At 44.0% G+C, this 21,199-nt stretch overlaps 1 protein-coding gene across 11 annotated transcripts in view; it reads left to right on the top strand.

Annotated features, from left to right (window-relative positions):
- Positions 1 to 2,367: 2,367 nt before the first annotated feature.
- Positions 2,368 to 21,199, top strand: part of THRB (thyroid hormone receptor beta) — a 388,247-nt gene continuing 369,415 nt past the window's right edge. For 5 of the 11 annotated variants that reach the window (XM_045436319.1, XM_045436321.1, XM_045436322.1 and 2 more), the window contains exon 1: positions 3,520 to 3,663. The gene's annotated coding sequence lies outside the window, so the exon portion shown is untranslated. Of the gene's footprint in view, positions 2,441 to 2,790; positions 2,889 to 3,115; positions 3,218 to 3,456; positions 3,664 to 3,789; positions 4,119 to 21,199 lie in introns of those variants that run through there. The other 6 variants (XM_045436313.1, XM_045436318.1, XM_045436316.1 and 3 more) reach the window with 6 other exon arrangements.

Here is a 21,199-nt window from a genome sequence, read left to right as displayed (position 1 = left end):
AAATAAATTCCAGGAACTAACAATAAACAGAATGAGAATCTCCAGGGCTGGGTCATTTGGCTGTACAACCATCTTGAGAAGGAGTTTTTGAATGAAAGAAAGAACATTAGTGGTCCTAGTCCCTGGAATAGCACTTCCTCTGGTTCCAATACTCCCAGAGTAGTAAAATCTAGTCCATCCTTGATGGACTGGTTCAACTTCATCCAGTGGCATCCCCCTTGATTTTTTCCCCTTCTCTCACAACTCCCTGCCATGTGTAACTCCCTGACCTAAAGTTCCTTACCATATATTAATTATCTTTGACCCTGAGCAAATCTATTTGAATTTTACTTTTCTGATTAGACTTTGGTATTATTGAAGGCACAGAAGGATGAGGGCTTGGATGAGGCATGTGAGGCACTTTCCTTGAGTGCAAAATTTAAGGGGCATCAAAAACTGTAATAAAGAGAAACTATATTTTAATGTAAGATTTTTAAGATAAAAATTAATGTAACAATCATCCATGATGAACAATACATCAATACTTTAAATAAAGACTGGCTCAGACCCTGTATTTGCACCACTGGCCTCAGTGGCTTCAGTGTAATCCCAGTTCTGTTGACTTTACACTTCATTTATCTTCTTACCCCAGCGGTGGATGAATGAATGAATGAACGAATGAATGAATATATGAATGAATGGCTTCCTTGAACCAAGGCAGCAACTTGAAATTTGTCGACCCTGGTAATGAGGATGTCTACCAGTGGCACGTGAGCATGGGTCGTGAAAACACGTTTGATGTGCCCTCTCAAATCAGCTAGACTGGAACAGGGGCCATATGGTCTAAAGTTTGAATATTATTTTTGCCTTCAGTCAGGTCCCCATAAAACTATTGCTCTATTGGCCCCTTTGTGAAACATAAGAGCAATCCTTGTTTGCCATCATGGAGTCGGCCCTCAGAGGGCCAATTCATGGAATCCTTCATAATTCATGTTGTTTCAATAACGTTGCATTAAAATTGCCTTCTCCCATTGTCATATAACATTGTTACAATCATAGTCTCATGAATTGTTTGAATAATGCCATGTTATTTATTTAATGTTGTAATTTACTTTTTATTTCAAAAGTTTCCAGGCAAAATGAGATCAGAAAAGCAAAGCCATTTGAACAAAGGGGAGCAACAGTGTTTGTTATACTTCGTTCTCCGTGTGATGTTTTCCTTCTTAAGATGGAATCTAGCTCCAAGTTACACTCAGGAAGAGGAAAAAAAAAAATTGAAAGTCCCATTAGGCTTCAGGGCCTATTATTCACCTTTGTGAAGGAAGACTCACATCATGCCCCGCCCCCCCTCCCCCCCCCCCATTACAAAGTCGTTCGCAGGTCTCAATAGCCCCTGCGCAGACCCGGCTGTCAACTGTAGTGGCCTGTCAAAGCCAAGCTTTTTCCTCAGTGGCCTGATTTTTCACCCACAGTTAGCCACCAGGGGGCCGCCTATTTGGAACAAACGGTGCAGACTCCACAGCTTTCCTCCAAAGCAACCAAAACATCCCGGGGCAGCATTGGAGCAGAGCCCAGGAACTTCCCTGCAAGGGAGAACAACTTCTATCCAGCTACAAAACCTGCAAAGCCTATGGTATATAGCCTTATCACAAGTGAAAAATAAACTACAGCAAGGATTTATCGCCAAGAACCGAGGGGATTTAAGGTCCGTGGATTCTGACGGGGAGGCCCCTCCCTCTCGCCAGGGAGCCTTGGGGTCTGCGACTTTCTCTCTGGAAGCACCCGAAACACCGTGCGTCCAGGCGCAGGCAACAGTTCCCGAATTTCTGGACAGTTGTGGCTGTTAAGGCTGCTAGCCAGAGTGGTGGCTCCTCGCCCTCTTCCGTGGGATGCTCGCAAGAAGCTGGAATTAAATCACACGTCACCGGCTGGAAATCTGGAAAGCTCTGCAATAAATCATCTATACGTTGTTCAGACAGTTGAGGATACAGACCGTCATAGCTCTATCCCATTTTTGTACGAATAAACGTATATATTGAATAATGAAGTAGGGATTGTTTTTAATATAAGAAAATAATTGTACCCTGTCGTCAGAATAGTTTTGCTGCAAGTATACCTTCGTACCGACTGCATTTTAGCATTTTGGGCACTCCGTATTTTTACAAGCATTCTTCAAGCCCAGAATGCAGCTGCCCGCTTCATTTTCTCCTAACCTGAACCCTGGGCTTTCAACACTTGAGGTGGAGCATGGGGGGCAGTTCAGAAATTCTTACTTGCCTGGGGCAGAACGCTGCAAGAGTATACATTATTGTTGTCTTCCGGGTTTTATTTGTACATACCCAGGGCCAAGGCAAATTAATAGGGCAGCCCTTCTGGAACCTGTGGAGTGTCTCGACTCTGCACACATCTCCCAGGATATGCATAATTATGCGGAGGGGTGTCTCCCTCAAAAGCAGGCCAGGTATTTTCCAAATTATGGGGGGGGGGGGGGGGGGGGGAGGCGGGAGCAGGGAGGCGGGGGCCGGGTGATGTGAAGGGAACTCCAGACAGCCCGGCCCGTGGGAGGCCCCAGGAGGAGCCAGAGCGCTCTGTCCGCCGGACACGCGCCACAAGTGGTTTGGAAAAAGGGAGAGGAGCGCGCTGGCAGGGGTCACACTGGTCCTTCGGGGCAGAGAAAAGCCCGTGCTTCTGGAAGGTCCCCCCGCCTCCTTGTCACTCGTCCCCCGTTTCTTCCTCTTCGCCTACCAGAGGAATGACGTCCAAACCCGAACCTCGGTGCGCAAGCCGCCGGGTGGGTGGACGCGCGGCCGCCTAAACCGCCGCAACATCGCCACCCTGGGAAGGGCACCCGGGGAGGAGGGCACGGCCGGGACTGGGAGGAGAGGGAGCGCCCGAACCTGGGGAGGCAGGTGCGGAGGCGGCCGGCCTGGGGCGGTGCGCGCGTGGGCTGCGGGGTAGGGGTCCGCGAGCGCCCAGCGGCGGACACTTCTGAGCGCCCCCCCCCTCGGAGCCCGGCGGGGGGCGTCGGGTGCCATCCTGGCGGCCCCTGGGCGGCGGCGGCGGCGGCGGCGGCGGCGCGAGCGTCTGGGAGGCCATTTCCTCGCTGCGCCCCTGGCGGAGCCGGGTTTGCTTGCTCTTGGCCGCCGCCGCCGCGCGAGTAGGACCGCCGCGAGGGTTGGAGGGGAAACCAGGTCACCGGTTCGCGGACGCGGCGCGGCGCGGGCGCCCCGGGCCCGGAGTAAGGCAGTGCCCCGGGAGCGGGCCGGGGCGGGCCGGGTGCGAGGGGGGCCCGGAGAGGCGGGGACTCCGGTGCCCGGACCACACTCGCTTCCTACGCCTATAAAAGTGGAGTGGCCGGGGAGGGCCGGCGCGGCCCTGGCGGCGGCTGCCTCTCTTCGCCCAAGGAGTTGACATTTTGCAGGACTCGCGCGACGTCCCGTCGCCGGCGCTCCCCGGGACCCCGCCGCCGGGAGGAGGGGGCGGAGGAGGGTGGAGACTGCGGGGCTTGGCCAAGGAAGGCGCACATCCTCGGGCGGGCGGCCGTGACGCGGCGGGGATTAACTTTGCATGAATAATGTGAGTGCGCTTGGAAAGGAGACCTTCTGTTCCCCGGGCTCGGGGCAAGCGCCCGCAGGCTGCCTTCCCCGGGCAGGGGCGCTCAACCCAACCGTCTGGAGGGCACTGGTAATTTGGCGAGAGGACCGCGCGGAGGCGGGGGCGTGGGGGGGAGGGGGGGAGGGGGCGGCAGTTCCGACCGTCCAGAAGGGTGGGCCGGCTGGCTGCGTGGGTGTCGCGGGAACCTGAGGGGTGCGGGCGGCGAAGCCGGGCGCGCGGGCGGGCGTGGGTGGAGGGTGTCAGCCTCCGTGTTACCTGCCTCCGCGGGGCTTCTGCACCCCGGGTCCGGGAGGAGGTGCCCCTCGTGCTCCGGCACCGCGCGGCGGCAGTCGGGGAGCCCCAGCGTGGGCAGTGGCGGAGCAGGGTGTCTGGGGGCCCCCTCCAATCGCAGCCGCTCTGTTCCTCAAACCCCCAAGCCCAGCTGTTGACAGGCTCCTTGTGAAATGGAGTTTGGCATCCTTAGCGCCGAACCGAGTGGAAGTTTCCATGATGAGGAAGTTCTGTGACACGGGGGTTCGGAAAAGGTTGGCAGACACGGGGGGTGGGGGGCGGGGAGGCAATTTAAAGGGACTGTGGGTGCCCCGCATCCCCATTTTTCTCCTGCTCCGGAACTCCGTGGTTTGGAAGGGAGAATAATCTTGAATGTTGGCGTGCGCCCTGGCCGGTGCCTGGCGTCTTGGCTTCTCCCCGCCTCCTCGGGGACTCGGTGGCGATTTCGCCTCCCTGCTGGGTCGCGCGCTTCTTTGCCTCGCTCTTCTTTTGACGCAGCATCTTCCTCTGGGTCGCTTCGAGTTGGTTCTGGTAACCAGGAGTTGTGCCAGCTGCGCTCTCCTCCCCCGGGCCTCCAGCCCCCTTCCGAGGAGGACTCATTTGGGGGAGTTGTTTTTTGTTTTTTGTTGTTGTTGTTGTTTTTTTTTTTTTTAACCCTAGTAGATCGCGTCCTTCTTAGCTGCAGTTGTCATTTTGGAGGAGGATTTCCCAATGACCATTGTAGGATTATTAGTGCTAATTCTTAAGCCTTCTGATTTGTTGGAGGGGAGGGCACATAGGATGTTGTTGTCGTTGTTGTTTTTTTAATTTATTAAAGGTTAAGTGTGTACTTGTCCCCAAATGGGAAATTTTACAAAAAGAGTCTAGAAGCGTAACAATTCCTAAGCCGAAGCAAAGAAAAAGAGTGAACCTGAACAAACAAGTTGAACACTCTCCTCCCTCCCGTCTCCACACACGTTCAGATTTTGTGAAGATTGAAACACTGTGCCTAATCATCAGTAAATAAATTTGAAACAAAGTCTTCCTTGTAGCCTGTTACTGGTCTTAGGTGCTAGTGAGATGCAGTTTTAAAGACCAGTTTTGAAGTTCAAAAACTAAGCATTCCTTGGATGGTGTATCGATGTCAGAGCCCAGCAATTTTTATAATGGTAAAAGCATTGGATCCCGTAGACCTGTTGAGCAATATCTTTACATTATTTGGCCTTGTTCTAGTTTATGCTGCTTATTTACATTGTAATAATATATAGCATGTGCTAGATTACAAAGTAATAAAAATTGCATTTTAGTTCAAATATTCCATGATTCATTCTGAATATTCACTGGTGACTGATCTGCTCCCTAATTCACTTCTGCTTACCTTTCTTATTCTGAAACTAGTCAGAGACTAGGAAACATTAAAGAAAAAGGTGTTTTGATGAAAAGTATTCCGAGCAGTGGATATTTTTAGGAGTTTTCATGCCAGTTGGCTAAGGGTTTTAATTGAGTCAAACAGAAATTCAGTAGTAAGTGATTTTTTGAAGGTAATATATGGGAAGGCATGGGTGAACAATCATTTATTCTTTGTACACGTTAAGTGGATACTGTTAAAATCTTATTTTTAATGAATTTCAAAGTTATATATATATTGGAAGTGGGACCATCTGGTAGTAGGTATGATTTGCTTTTCTTTTTTAGTGAGAGTAAGTGTTACTAAATGTAGCTATTGAACTATTTTTTTAATGAAGCAATTCCTGTTGGCATTATAATGCAAAGGCATAATTTTATTGACATTGGAATGTTGCTTTATAGACTAACTGGCTTTATAAGAGGAATAAGCATTCCATCTCTCTCCTTTTAGCTTCTTTATTCTGTCATAGTGATGAATTAAGACAACTGCCTTTTAATCTAACATCTTTTGGGAAAAGGTAATTTCTTAAAATTTCCTTAAGAGAAGAGAGAGTTGTGGATTCCTATCCTTTCCTGGAATTTTGGAAGTTGTTTGAAGCATGGCATGTGTGGAGCCACCCGTGGGATTACAAGTTTGGTGTTTGTGTGTTTGTGTGTTTGTTTTAGCAAGCTTATCCTTTTGGTAGAAATCCGAGTGAGGTGATTGGTTTCTTGAACTTCTTTTTGTCATTCTAGTGTAAGATTATGTGTCAACTTCTTAAAAAGCCCTTCTGTGACCACTTGACTCATTCTTTCTCAGAACCATCATACTGTTTTTAGTTTCTTCCCCAATCCCCCCATCGCTTGGTCTTCTTTGCAATCTGAATTGTCATTTCATTTGGTACTTGTGGAATACCCGTCTAGAATGTAGAGTCCAGGAGAAAAGAGTCTTGACTGCCTCATTAACTCTTGATTCTCCAGCGTCTTAAACAGTGCTTGGCACACAGTAGGAGCTGGATAAATCTTGGCTAAATAAAGCAATGGTTGCACCCAAACACTGTCTTCCTAAAAATATGTGACTAAGCAACCTGAGTGGGTACCAACTGGGTATGTCAAGACTTGTGCCTGCGTATATGTGTTTGCCATGAATATATGGTTCCATCTTTACCTCTATCTTTCCCCCCACCCTTTTTTTTTTTTTTTTTTTTTTTTGAGATGAAAGCTAGCCCCATTCTATTCTATATAGTGACATTGCAGAGGATTATTTCTGCAAGTTCTTCCTGGGGGCATTTGCCTTGAGTACATGCAAATCCTCAGCAGTTTGCCTTAACAGGTTACCCAGATTCCCTGAAGACACTGACCTTCAACTCTCTGGGTATCAGCAGAATCTTTATGAGTTCCAGAGGCATTGTCAGTGCTAAGAGTGAAATTCCAGGGAACCGACATCACTGGATGATAGCAGTGCCTTCTCACTCAGCAGGTTCTGGCAGTGCCTCTGGCCTTGGCAGCCCTAAGGGACCAAGGGCGTGTTGTGGTGTAAGCTGGTCTACACAAGTAGCAGTTCCTGGGGAAGGGGCAAAATGGGACTGTCAGGATACAATACAAGATGGAAATCGCCCTTGGGGATAGATTTGGAAATAACCAAATTTCCAAATTTGGACATTTGGTTACGCTGTGTTGTAAGTGAAGTCATTTTAACTTTCCCCCTTTACCTCCTTTCACACTTTCAAAAACAGATTCTGAACCAGATGATTGTGCGAGGTATTGCATTATCTGAGTTTTCAAGTGACCCAGGTGTGATACCCAAAGGGTCATCTCCCAATTAGCTATTCATGGAAACTCTTTTGACAACTGAGACAAAAAGGAAACGACAATGGGTAATTATGGTAATGTGTTTTTGTTTATAGAGTATGGGCTTTCAGAAATGTGTCTGCATAAATGCATAGCAAAAATCCCACAAAGCAATAAGACTTGTGAAAATGGTAGGGGAAGAAAGATCAAAATTTTCTACAGGAGTAAAGATCATTAAACTGAAATCCTAAGTGCTTACTGCTTTATTTAATTTAGCTCTAAGCTTCTCGGTAGCCAAGTTAACAGGAAAAAGGGGGCCTGGAGGTGGCAGATATGCATTGAAGTTGTACAGATACATCATATAACATTTCTAGAGGGCTTACTATGGTGCCTGGCACCTAGTATATACTTCCATGAAATATCAAATCATATAATGGCCAGTACTTGAACTTCAATTCTACAGAATGCGAAGTAAAGTTCTTTATATGGTCGTGCCTTTTATGAGAATAAAAAATGCAGAAGACAAAATGATGAAAAGTAACCCAGTGGGAGTTTATCTTTGGGAGCCTGAGCTACTGTGGTTCAGCCGTGGAGATTCTGGCGATTGTCCCCGGTGCAAAAATAGAGCTCAGAAAACCTAGAGGAATGAATGGTTAACATGTTCTTTAGGCCGACTTTCTCAAATATCCAGTGTCTCAGCCAGGCTTTTGACTAGAGCAATCTGAGAGGACAGGACAGCCAGGTACTTGAAAATGACCTGATAGCCATGAACCTTCTGAACAGGTGGTCTTGATACTGTGTGCTTTAGTCTGTATAGCTCTTATCACCTTGCAGGGCAGTTTGGGTTTTGTTTCCATTTCTGTCTCCCCCTCTAAAGTGTGATGAAGGGCTATGGGTTTATTCATGCTGGCCTCCCCAGCACTTAGCAAAGACTTTGACACCTGGGCACAGGGAAATACTTGTTGGAAAACTGAATGGGAATAGGTAAAGGGGTGGTGCTTCTCCTTCTCTTCTGTTATTGGTATTAAGTGTCATCTTTTGACTTAGTTTTGCCCAAACTGAATGTTTGCTGCCTGAATTGCATTAGTTATCTATACCACAGCTAGTAGGGCTTGTGCCAGTATCTGAACTAGTTGAGCAATGGATGGCAAATCAACCTCTTGCATTATTTAAAGTCATTTTCACTATTTGATGGGGTGCCTGGATGGCTCAGTGGGTTGAGCATCTGATTTCGGCTCAGGTCATATCTTGCAGTTCGTTGAGTTCAAGCCCCACATGAGGCTTTGCATTGACGGCGCAGAGCCTGCTTCGGATTCTCTCTCTCTCTCTCTCTCTCTCTCTCTCTCTCTGCCTCTCCCCTGCTTGTACTCCTGTGCACGCTCTCTCTCTCTCTCTCTCTCTCTGTCTCAAAAATAAATAACCATTAAAAAACATTTAAAAAATAAAAATAAATAAAGCCATTTTTACTATTTTATTTGATTTCCCATTCAGTCTACAAGAATTTGTGCCTGGTTCCACTAGTCAGCATGCAGCCTAGTGACCTATAAGACGATATGCATATATTAATACAAAGGGATTATGAAATGGTATCTACTGTGATAGAATGGATATGCTTATTGGGCTCTCTCATATGGCCCCCTAGATGAAATAAAGTTATTTTTTAATCTGAGGAGGCAATTGTTTTGTGGTTTCTACAGCCTGTGTGTATTAGTGTATATTGCAGTGGGATTCAGCCAGGGTTCTCTTGGTATCCAAGCGGTGTGAGGTGGAATCTATTTAGGTCAGTGAGTCTCTGATTAAGGATGTTCACCCTTCACCTTAATTTCCCCAACTTGTTAGCCAATTATGATGTTCAAGTAAGTTGGGGAGGGGGGAAATACCCAAACCACCGAGTCACAAGTAATGTATTTCCATACGCTTCTCTCAGCCATCTGGCCAGCTGACAGCTAGAATGGTGCTCATGTTGTCCGGTCCATACTGTCCTAATTTCAAGGGACTTTGGAGAGTTTATGTGCTGGCAGGTCTTCTTGTGCAGTACTATTTTTATTGAGTGAGAAACTGAGCTCTCCTGTGAACTTAGATATCTCTTCCAAATGGCAAGTTAGGAGAGCCTGGTATTAGGACCCAGGATCCTTAATTCTGTGTCCCCAGAAGTTTACTGTAGCCTTTCCATCATGATAGACACTCTAACATATACATTTACATATCTGTGCATACAACACATAATTATATATTATAATATGTAGTGTGTATACAGCAGTATAACACCATGTAAAATAACATATGTATACAGGTGTGTGTGCTGAGTGAGCGTAACATGTAATGGCTAGGAAAGGATTGATCTGAACTAAATTACTCATTCAACTTCTTAGTTCCAAACGAGAGGCCTCGTGGATCATGGTTTCTCTTCTGTGATAAAAAATATTCAGAATTTCGTGAGTGTTAAGCCGATTAAAGCAAAAGTTTGGACAAAAGAATGCAAACTGACAGCAGGTATGTCTTCTTCTTAATTTGGGAAATACACTTTTGTGACTCTTCTGGAGGTTCAAGAATGTTTGTGATGAGAAGAGTGGAGAGGATAGTCGTGGTTTTAGTGGCACAATGCATGATCGTGACATTCAGGAACCCATTGAATATTCTGACTGTTGTGATGCACGTTGTTCAGTGGTTCTCAGGATGATTCGGATATACTTTTCCCCCCTTTCCCCTCAGAGTCTCAAGAGGGGAAAGTCTCTGTTTTCTCAGATTTCAACAATGCTTATACAGAGAAGGTGCTCAAAAAACAATGACTGATGATAACGATCATGATGTTCCTGGGGGGGGTCAACTTTTTCAAATTTCACTCCCAGTGTGCATAAATGTCTCAGCAACTGGCATGTCTGTGCATGGAGACTCGGCCTCTGTGACAAGCGTGTCTCGCGTTCTTATATATAGTTAAAAAGGCAGCGCTTGTCTCTGGCTCCAACTGTACTTCCCATGCCTAGCTTCCAAACCATGGTGAGAAATGCCACCGTCACGCAGATGTCCCAAGCTAAAAACCCTGTCATCAACTTTTAGTCCTTCTCCATACTCCTGAGTATTTCGGCAGATCCTCATATTATTTTACTGTTTACTTGTTTACTGTTTATTTATGTTACTCCATGGTCAATTATGTTTGGGAAATCCTGAGTTTAACAACACAAGAATTTTTCAGAGACTGTGTTTATGATTGTGTGCATTATGAATCTCCAAGAGGGAGAGCAGGTAACAAAACTTATTTGCTCACCATTTTCTCTCTCTCTCTCTCCCTCTCTCTCTCTCTCTCTCTGTGTGTGTGTGTGTGTGTGTGTGTAAAAATGCAAATGGCTAAAGTGTAGTGCAAGAGGTGGTGAGGAACAGTTCATAGCACTACACTTAAAAAAATTAGTCTCATTTGTTTTAACCGCTGACTACATTTTATAATAAGTTCTGATTCCTAGGAGAGGTATCAATCCCACAGCAGAAACTTGATGTTTTTCACACAAAAAAAAGGCTTATGAGTTTGTATTCAACACTGACTAATGTTGCCATTGCTGAAGTCTTTTGCAATGATATAAAAATTATGCTAAATTGATATTACTTTTAAAGTATTACAATCATAAAACGTATCTTTTCTTGACTTTATTCCTGAGATCTGGATGTGCTAATTTGCATAAGCCAGAGAATGGCTTATTTTTGCCATGTGTGTTTTTGTTTACCTTTTTGAATGTCACCTAAGCTCCGCCATAATTTCTGCTCCCATTCTAGCATCTAGATAGAGATCTAGAATAATGTGTTTATATCTGAAATGTAGCTACAATAAGGGGAAGTATAATGTTGTATATTCTTGTATTATTTGTCCTTTGATTTTTAAAAAAAAGGAACCACAGAAACCTTACACAGAAAAATCTTTTTAAAAACAATTTCAGTTATGGCCTATGTGGATGATGAATATATCAATTTATCCTGTAGTGTAGTAGTTAGAAGGGCTTTGAAAAACACCTTGTCCCTCTGAGGACTCTGTAAAAAAAAGCCTCCTAGGCTTTTGGCTTATTAATTTGATCTGTCCGTCTGTAGCTTCATCAACATAAGGTATTGTTAAGGTGAAGGCATTCTCTAGAATGAACTCTACATGCATTCATTTACTGCTAACTAAGAATATATGTTTAGTTATCCTTATTGAGGTTGTCACAAAAACCAAGCCTTAAAATGAGTAAACTTATTATTTTAAAGTAGGCACCACACCCACCACGGGGTTTGAACTCACAACCCTAAGATTATGAGTCATGTGCTCTACTAAGTCAGCTAGGTGCCCCGAGTAAACTTATTTTTTTATCCTGACTGTGTCATCCTTCCATCCCTCCATCTTTCCATCTCTGCATTCATACCTCTATCCCACCTCCCACAATCCATGAATCCATATATGATTCATTCCTCTATCCCACCTCCCACCATCCATCATCTCATATATGCACTGGACATCTGCTGGGTGCCAGACTCTATGGTAGGTGCCAAGACACCATGGTGAACATTTTTTTTTAATGTTTATTTATTCTTGACAGAGAGAAAGAAAGTATGAGCAGGGGAGGGGCAAAGAGAGAGAGAGAGAGAGGGAAACACAGAATCTGAAGCAGGTTCCAGGCTCTAAACTGTCAGCACAGAGCCCGATGTGGGGCTTGAACTCATGAACTGTGAGATCATGACCTGAGCTGATGTCAGGTGCCTAACCCACTGAGCCACCCAGGTGCCCCCATTTAAAAATCCTTGCTGTAGAGATGCTCAGAGACTCTTGGTGCAATCTACAGAAATTAATTTGGTCTCTCACAGTGTTTCCCCACCTCAACTATTGGCATTTGGGGCCAGATAATTCTTTGCTGTGGAGAGCTGCCCTGTGTTTATCAGCATCACTGGCCCCTACCCACTACATACCAGTAGCCCTCCCCCCGCCCCACCCATGCTCCAATTGCAGCAATCAAAAATGTCTCCAGATATTGCCAAATGTCTTGTGGGAGGCAAACTCATCCCTACTGCAAACCACTGGTATAGAGTTAAGAATGAGAGCTGAGGAGTGGGAATGTGTGGATTCATAGCCTAGCTTCACCTGGCTTTGTTGCATGTGCTCAGTTTCTTCATTAAATGGAATCATGTAGCATTTGACCCCACAGTTAAGTGTTCCTAAATATTAGCCATTGTAGCATCAGTAGAATTAATACCTCAACAGGCAGTTACAATACTGATAAGTTATGTGATGGAGCAAGTACACTGTGGAGTGGGAACCCAGAGTCAGGCGTGCGGTGAGTTCTAGGCAGCAAGAACACCATATACCAATGTGTGAAGCGGGGTAAAAGTATGAAACCTTTGGGAAATTGCATGGAGCCCAATCCTTTGAATATCAAAGGACAATAAATGAAGCTGTTGGAACAGGTAGGAGTCACATGGTGAAGACTTTTCTGGCCACAGTAAGGAAGATGGACTTTTTCTTAATAGCATGAAGAAACTAAATGTTCAGCAAGTCAGATTTTTATTTTAGCAGAGTTATTTGGGATAGATCTTGAGTGGGAGTGAGACTGAAAACGATAAGCCCAGTTAGGGACTCTCTGAATAATCCACCGAGAGATGATGGCTGCCGGAACCAAGGCAGTTTCATGTTGCCGTGATGTCTTTGGGAACAGATTTCACTTTCTCCAAGATGTGGCAAAATTCTTCTAAGTTAATTCCAATAATGAATATTTTTAGCAAGATGGCTTTACATTTGGGAGAATTTCAAGTTTAATTTGAAAGCAGATTACATGATAGATTCTCTGTAGAATGTTTTCAAATAAAGCTTAAAGACCATCTCACAGCCTATTCATAGCTGAATATTACTCAAGGGTTTTTCTGCTATTGTATACATATGTCTACAGTTCCTAGTCAAACAGAAACATACTTCTGAACAACTACATTGAATTATCATTGACATTGGTGTGTTGAGATTCATTATTGAGTATTAAGTGTTGATTTTCTGACTGATAGCGATTTTATTTCTTTAATGATCAAAATTGAAATGGATGGAGAAGATGAATTAACGAACGAGTGAATGAATGAGACATTATGGCAATATCACCAAATCGAGAGTAAAAAATTTTTGGATAAGTCTCTTGATTTATCTGAGCTTTAATTTCCATAGTCATAAAACAGTAAATTTATCTAGATAAATTAGATAATCTCAAAGTTATCCTTAGCTCAGAAGTTGGCAAACATTTTGTATAATAGACCATATAGTATTTTAAGCTTTTTCAAGATGTACAATCTCCACTGAGACTACTCGACTCTGCTGCTGTAGTGTGAAAGCAGCCATAGATAATAGGTAAATAAATGATCATGGCTGTGTACAATAACTTTACATACAGAAACAGAAGGTGGGTTATAATTTGCTAGCCCCTGCCTGGTAGCCCAGCAGGAGTACAGTAGAAATATAACATGAGCCACATATGTAGTTTGAAATTTTACCGTAGCCACATGATAAATGAGTAAAAAGCAACCAGTGAGTTCAATTTCAGTAACATACTTTATTTCACCCAGTATATTCACAATATTATTAACTTGTAATCCATATAAAAATATCGATGAGATGTTTTACTTTTTGCATGAAATCTTCAATATCTGGTGTGTGTTTTATACTCGCAGCGCATCTCAACTTTGGTCACATTTCACGTGCTCAATAGCCATTTGTAATTGGGCAACATGACTATAGCCTTAGGAGCGTGTGATTTTACCAAATTCCATGCAAAAATAAGTTATATGCAGTATTTAAAGTGAGACACTTTATTTTTCTTGCCACATAGATTGGTTAGGAAAACATTACGCTTTGAAATGAAGAATACACAGTGGCTAAAACACTGTTTATTTTCCAGTCATGTGAAGTTGAAAACTGCTGTCCCTGACTGGTTGGTGGCTATGCTCCGTAGCCGTTCAAGGGAGTCCCAAGTGCCTTTAGTCTTGGGGTCCTTCATCTTCTACTCATGGCTACTAAGATCCTGGCTTCATTCCATCGGACCACAGGGAGGCAATGAGAGAGTAGAGAAGCACACAGGCTTGAAAGTGACACACAGGGGCACCTGGGTGGCTCAGTCGGTTAAGCGTCCGACTTCAGCCAGGTCACGATCTCGCGGTCCGTGAGTTCGAGCCCCGCGTCAGGCTCTGGGCTGATGGCTCGGAGCCTGGAGCCTGTTTCCGATTCTGTGTCTCCCTCTCTCTCTGCCCCTCCCCCGTTCATGCTCTGTCTCTCTCTGTCCCAAAAATAAATAAACGTTGAAAAAAAAATTAAAAAAAAAAAAGAAAGTGACACACAACCATTTTGCTAAAATTCCACTGGTGAAAACAAATCATAAATCACAAATCATACGTCCCCACCTAAATGAAGCGGGATGGGAAACAGTCCCTGTGGCAGCTTTCCAGTGATGACTCTATTCCCCGGGAAAGAAGAAGAATTATTTGGTGGTCAGGGAGCTGTCTTTTCCATACTGTGCTACTCTATTTTTTAATTCTTATGTGGCCTTCATCACATCACTGTCTCGCTGCTTTTGGAGGCATTGGCAAGCGATGAAAACATCTTCACGGCTGTGAGGTAACCCATTTCTATTTTTTGGTGCAGTACCACTATCCTGTCTGACCTAATTCTCTTTCCTCACTTCCTCCTTATTCGTATGGGGTCATCTTTAATCTTGCTAGACCTGAATTTTCCTTTTAGTCTTTGAGCATCATTTTTATTTCCTTAATAGATCTATGTGGGTCATTCTATGCACATAGTATTGGGAGTTTGCCAATCAATCCTGATAGTACCGATTTTTTTAAAGGAAACTAAAATTTAGAGTAGAGCTATCAGAGAGCAGAGGCCAGTGCTGATTGTTGATGTGTTGACAGAGGTATTGAAGCCATTTCCCTGGTATCCTCTTACAGAACTTCAGACTGTTTAAATAAATGACTCATTACATAATATCTTGGATAAAAATACCAATTTTCCTAATATTTATCCTATTTATCATTTCTTACTGCAATAGGGAACCCTCTTTTTTTTTTCTTTTTTTAGCAAAAAGGGTGTTTGCTTGTTTTCTTCCCAAAGTATAAATGTGCTTTATCAAATATTCAGTGTGTTCTATAGAAGTGCCTCCCATGAAGGAAATGTAAGAGGGGCATGAATAATAAAAGTGAGGTAAGTGAAAAGAACAAAGAAGCCTTTTCCTTCCACCTATGCATATTTTACCTTTCTGAAAACCTTGTTATTTAATTATTATTAACATGTCGTATTTTAAGAAGGAAATGCAAAGCACACATACATTTTGGATTATTAAGAAATAACGCCAACCTGTGATAAGTATGCTGAGAACATGTAAAAGAAAAAAAGAAATAATTGTATTCCTTTATATTAGTGTAGGTGGGGTTGTCTTCAACTTCACAAGCCAATTTTTGTGAAGTGTTTTGCAAACCTTTTGAAGATTAAATTTTGCGATATTAAGAAGTTAATCCTGATAAATTCCTCTCAGGTACAGAATCCAGCTAATTAATTCTTGATATTCCAGAATAGGGAGGAAATGATTATCTGAATAATCCCTAACTTGTTACTGGCCCATCACTGGGGTCTTTGGGGCTCAGGGTAACTCACAGTGTGGGTGCCATTAATGTTTTATTTTAAAGTCCTGTCACAGATCAGGGAGGAGAGACACCCACCCCTGCCATTACCCTTATTGGCTAAGTGTGTCTGCAGAGGGAAAAGCTGGGGGTCCTGGGTCCTGGACTGGTTGAAAGCTGAGGCATTGGCAAGAGAGATCAGGATGTGGGGTGCTGGACGTCCATACAGGTGTTGAGTTGGATGTCTGGTTTTGCCCTTTCCTAGCCTATGGTCTCTCCTGCAAGTTTCTTAACTGCTTTGAACTTCAGTCATCCATCTGTGCAATAGGAAGAATACTGGTGCTTACATCACAGCATTGTGGAGGAGATTATGTGACATAATGATTATTCACTGCTTAGCCAGTACCTAGTGCCTGGTGAGTGCTCAAAACACAGAAAACAATTTTTGTTATTTTATTATTGCCGAAATAGTAAAATCAATTGTCTTGAAGTAAACCTGCACCCTGGAGATAGAGAGATTTCTCACCCAAAAGACAAGAAATCAAAGAGAGAGACCCAGGAGTTAACATACGAATTTCCATAATCATTTTGCATCATTAGTCATTCTTCATTTAGTTTTATGATGTGTTTATTGGTAATGGTCTTCTTTTTATAGGTGACCTAGCATTTTTCAATCTCAAGAGATATGTTTGATGGTTAATTGTTGAATTTAGTGAACCCTCAGGATTTGAAGAAAATACGAATAATAGATGTTCAGTTAACTGTCTGGGACTCCAGCCTCTTGAACACACATTTTACTCTCCCATGTGTATTGAATATGATGTCTAAGCTGATTACCTCTCTTCCTTTTTTTCATAGCAGGCACTCCTCTCTCTTATTCTAATACTTTTCTACTGTCCACATTCAAATTTCTTCACTTAAAATCCATAATATATTTTTCCCTGCTTCTGTTTTAACCCAGCTTCCCAATGTCCTTCATTCAAGGAACTCCCAAAATCCTGCCCTGATTAATTAAGATTGAGATCCAAATTTGCTTTAACCCTGCCCTGATGAAACATGCCGCTTCAATGACAATTCTTCTCACCCCTTTGTCCCTTTGTAATATTACATGGTTAGTCACTTACTATATATATATTTCTTCACTGTCCAATGTCCAAACCTCATATTGGTCAGTGAAATAGATATTTCTTTGCTAGATTTCAAGTTCCAAGATGGCAGGGACTGGGTGTTTTACAAGTTTAGTGGAGTCTAGAACATAGGCCCAGAAAGTAGGTGCTGAGTAATGCTTTCCTGCTGTTTTGACCAATCACACGTAGGCTGTTTTCATATAATCAGGATGAATCTAATTTTAAAATGAACAACCGTGTGTCCTCAGATGAACCAGAATATACACTTACAAGGCCCTGCTGTCCTGCATTATAAATAAGGGAGTAGGTTGTCTAACAGGGAAAAGTTCTGCTGTTCTTTTCCCTTAAAAAAACAACAACAAAACAAACAAACAAAACAAAAAAACTATCCACACATAAGAACTGAGATAGAAGATCTTCCCATCTCCTCAACCAAGTTGACCAAAAATCAGGGCCCCAAAGTAGATGTTCTCTGCAAAGACAAAACCCAGCAAAAACCTACAATCTAAGAAGAGTGACTTCTGGGGATTTGTAAAGGAACGTCCATCCTTAAGAATGGCTTACTGTAAATAGACCCCAAGCTTGAAGGCCTGCTTCCTCAACTTGTATAACAGCAAGGACTTCCTTCGGTGATAGGTTCAAGTTTCTGCAGGGAAAACATTCAGAGATATGACCCTTGGGCATGTTGCTTCCGCGGCATCTTTCACAACACCTAGCTTTTCTGTGGACTTTTTCTGCTTAAGATCTTAGTGTCTCAGAATTCCCATTACATGGAGGATAAATTATTTAACATTGCCCTGAGGGGGGTTACAATTCAGTCCTCCTCTTTGTGTCACAGGGTTTTGAAATAACTGTTTCATTTTTGCTATATTGTGGTTGTAAATCCCCACCAGTAATTCATTAAAGTTTCATTTGAACCATGGCGGTGGCAGCTCTTCATCTTTGCCTCTTCCCAGCACTAGAGGGAGACCCCCTTCTCAGAGTTAAGTTTTGTTACTTAGTTGAGTTCTTGCAGGAGTTTGACTTTATTATTTGAAACTAATTTGAAACTAATAGGGATTATGTTTGCATTTCCTGCCCTCCTTAAGCAAAAGATGTGGTTTTGCTTATTCTGTCAATGGGAGAGAAAGGAATGTGCCTAAAGTTGTGTTTCTGATGGTCTCAAAGAAGTGGGACCAGAGCCCACAGCTCTGATTCTTTGCTCAGGACCTTAAGGATGGAAACATCGGTCCCTCTAGAACAGAGGACTCGGAGAGCTCTTATATCAGAGGAACCTGAGGATCGGGTGGCTGCCGGCCCAATATTCCTTCAACACACTTGCCATAGGAGTTCTGTCCCCAAAAGCAGGCCCTAAGATGAAAATTCAAGTGCACGTTATTTTAGGGGGAAGATCAAGAAAACACCCACTGGAGATGGGTAAGTCAGACAGGGCAGAGATAGGAGCCAACAGGTCGTGTTATCAAACCAGTTACCACTGTGGACGCCTGAAGCTTAGTCACGTTGGCGAACTCTGGGAGACAGTGTGGAACATGTGTCTCATAGGTACCCCACCCAAGATGCAGGCTAGAGTGTATTAATTCACCAGAACCTTTCAGGCATTAGTTGAGGACTCCCTCCAGAGGCGATTGATGCCCTGGTGTTTAAGAACTAGCCACTTGGACAGCCAAGAGCACGCTTCAAGGCAAAGGAATGCAGGTTTTGGCGGTCAGAAGACAAGCTGGTGGGCCCTGAGGTGGTGCCCATGGGTATAGGGTTAGGGTGGCAGCAGCCTCTACTGCACACTTCAGCTGTTTTCATCACTGCATATTACCAGGCCGGGCAACCTATGTCCCCATTTCCACCCAAGGATCGCTGGTCTCCTTTGGACTCTGCTTTGTCCTCAAGAGGTGCGTGCAAACTGCCTTTAGCGGGAGCAGCGGAGCAGACCGCACCATCAGTTGGTCTAGGATTGACTAGAGAAGGATCCATTGAAACAGGAGGCACAGCCAGATTTCCCACCCTTTTGCTCGGCCCCATCATCTCTTTCCCACACTGTCTTCATTCTAAGAACTTCTTCTTCACCTGAGTTAGCCTAGGGGTTTTATGTTCCTGTCTGTACCATGCTGTTTTCCCCCAGAGCAGGATTTCTCAACCTGGGTACTACTGACATTTGGGGGCAGATAATTCTTCGTTTTGGGGAGCTGCCCTGTGCATGGTAGAATGTTTAGCAGCACCCCTGATCTCTACCCACTCAATGCCGTTAGCATCCACTCTCGAGTTGTGACCATCAAAAATGTCTCCAGTCATTGCCAGTTGCCCTCTGGGAGACATAACTGTCCCCCTTGAAAACCACTTCCTTAGACCTTAGTTCCAAATCTTAATCCCACTCTTTCCCAAGGTCCTCATCAATTATAGATACCCATTTATTACGATCCTAGTCATAAAGGGAGGGGTTGGGAGAGGCATTCCCAAATCCGGGAAATGTGAACATTTTTCCCAGTTGACTCTCATACACCTCCTGCTCCATCTCTCACCCATGCCCTACTCTAACCAGGAATCAAGAATCACTGTCCTTGGGGCACCTGGGTGGCTCAGTCCGTTAAGTGTCCAACTCTTGATTTTGGCTCAGATCATGATGGGTTGTGGGATCCAGCCCTGCGATGGACTCTGCACGGAGTGTGGAGCCTGCTTAAGATTCTCTCTCTCTCTCCCTCTGCCAATCTCCCCAGCTTTCGCTTTTGCGCGCGCACGCTCTCTCTCTCAAAAAAAAAAAAAAAAAAAAAGAACAAACAAAAAAAGGAATCACTGTCCTGGTCTCTCTCTTTTTTCTCCCCTCCTTTCTCTTCTGCCCACTTGGCACCGTAGACGATTGCAATTTGGAAAATGCCACTTTTCACTTCCGCCTGCTTTTTCAAGGCTCCTGCTCAATTCAGTAAAGAAAACGCTAATGGCAAATCAGCGAACAAAGTATATAGTAAGATGTAACGTATTATTTTTAAAATTAGGTCCATTCATTCATTCTTTTAGCAAACGTTCATCCAGCACCAAATATGTGTCAGGTACAGAGTTGGGTACAGTGTGAGCAACACGTTCCCTGATCCCTTCAGACAGATACCAGAAGTGACAACCCAAAAGGCAGTCTCATCAAAACGAGTGTTTTTATTTTATCAACACATGTGTACCCTACATTCTAGAAGCTGGAGGCACAGAAAACCAGTATTGTACCAGGAAAAGTTGCAGTCACTGGCTCAGTGTTTCCTAGCTTGGGAAGTCTAACTATGTGGTTCAGGCTTAGGACATGACGCCCTGAACCATAGAATTTATTTCTGTCCCATTCAGAAGTATTTTATGAGCACACGGCGCCTGGATCAGCGGGTTTCACAGTTTAGCGAGTTCCTGAAGTGAAATGTTAGTAAGTCTTTCACACTTTGGTGTGCCAGAATCTCTTCTGCTTTTCCTGCTTTACCCCATCTAACAGTTGTCCACATTTTTCGGCACTCCCTTCCCTAAAAAGGGCTTCCAAGCCATTGGACACAGGGTTGCAGGGCCCCAGCCTTTTGGGCTGGGCGTTGGTTACGGAGAAAGGAAGGAGGAGAGGGTATGGAGGCTCTGATGTCACCCGGAGAGCCGCTGAAGGACGTCCAGCTTGGCCGCATTGAGCGTGCTGCGTGCGGCCTGTGGAAATGCTGAGGGTGCCCTGGGCACCAGCAGATGTCGTTTTGGCAGCGTCAGCTGTAAGGGGGTGGTGTGTGCCCTGCGGGTCCTCTCAGTCCCCTCACACTGACTTCTGCTCCCTCGGTTCTCTGAGGGAGTGTGCGGCCTCCAGCCCCAAACCTGCCAAACCAGAATCCGCATTTCAACAAGGTCCCCCAGGAGGTTCCTGTGCACTAGGACTTGGAGACTGGCTTTGGTTCCATATCCACCTTCTACTTCTCATTAGGTAAAAATGTGCAGAATCCAAAGGTATGAAAGAGTTAATGCCGTAGCCCTGGCGTGTATGGATTAAGCCCATTATACCTAATTTATTGCTTTTGAAGCTTGGTTTTCACCACATTAGTGGCCTTGAGTCAACCTAGTGAGTCAGAGTCAACAAGGATTTTAAGTAAAAAAAGTCTAGAGTAGAAAGTATTAGAGTATATCACGTGTTCATGAAACATTGGTTTCGGTAAAAAATGCAAATACACACACACACACACACACACACTTTTTTTTTTTTTTTTTTTTTTTTTGACACACACTTTTATTATGTATGCCCTTGGTCATGATTACAAAGTGGAATTCTGGCTGGGTACAGTTAAAAAAAAAAGGAATCCTGAAAAACACTTATAAAGAATTAATATGTCTCTTTATATATATTGATTAGTGGGTTTTTTTTTAAGGTTTCATTTATTTATTTGGCGGGGGGGGGGGGGGAGGGGGGTGTGAATGTGCCTGGCACCCACACAAGCAAGTGAGGCAGGGTCAGAGAG

This window comes from Leopardus geoffroyi, chromosome C2 (genome assembly GCF_018350155.1).
Source record: "Leopardus geoffroyi isolate Oge1 chromosome C2, O.geoffroyi_Oge1_pat1.0, whole genome shotgun sequence".
Lineage (NCBI taxonomy): Eukaryota > Metazoa > Chordata > Mammalia > Carnivora > Felidae > Leopardus > Leopardus geoffroyi.
The sequence above is the reverse complement of the archived record's forward strand: the minus strand, read 5'-3'. Positions and strand labels throughout refer to the sequence as shown.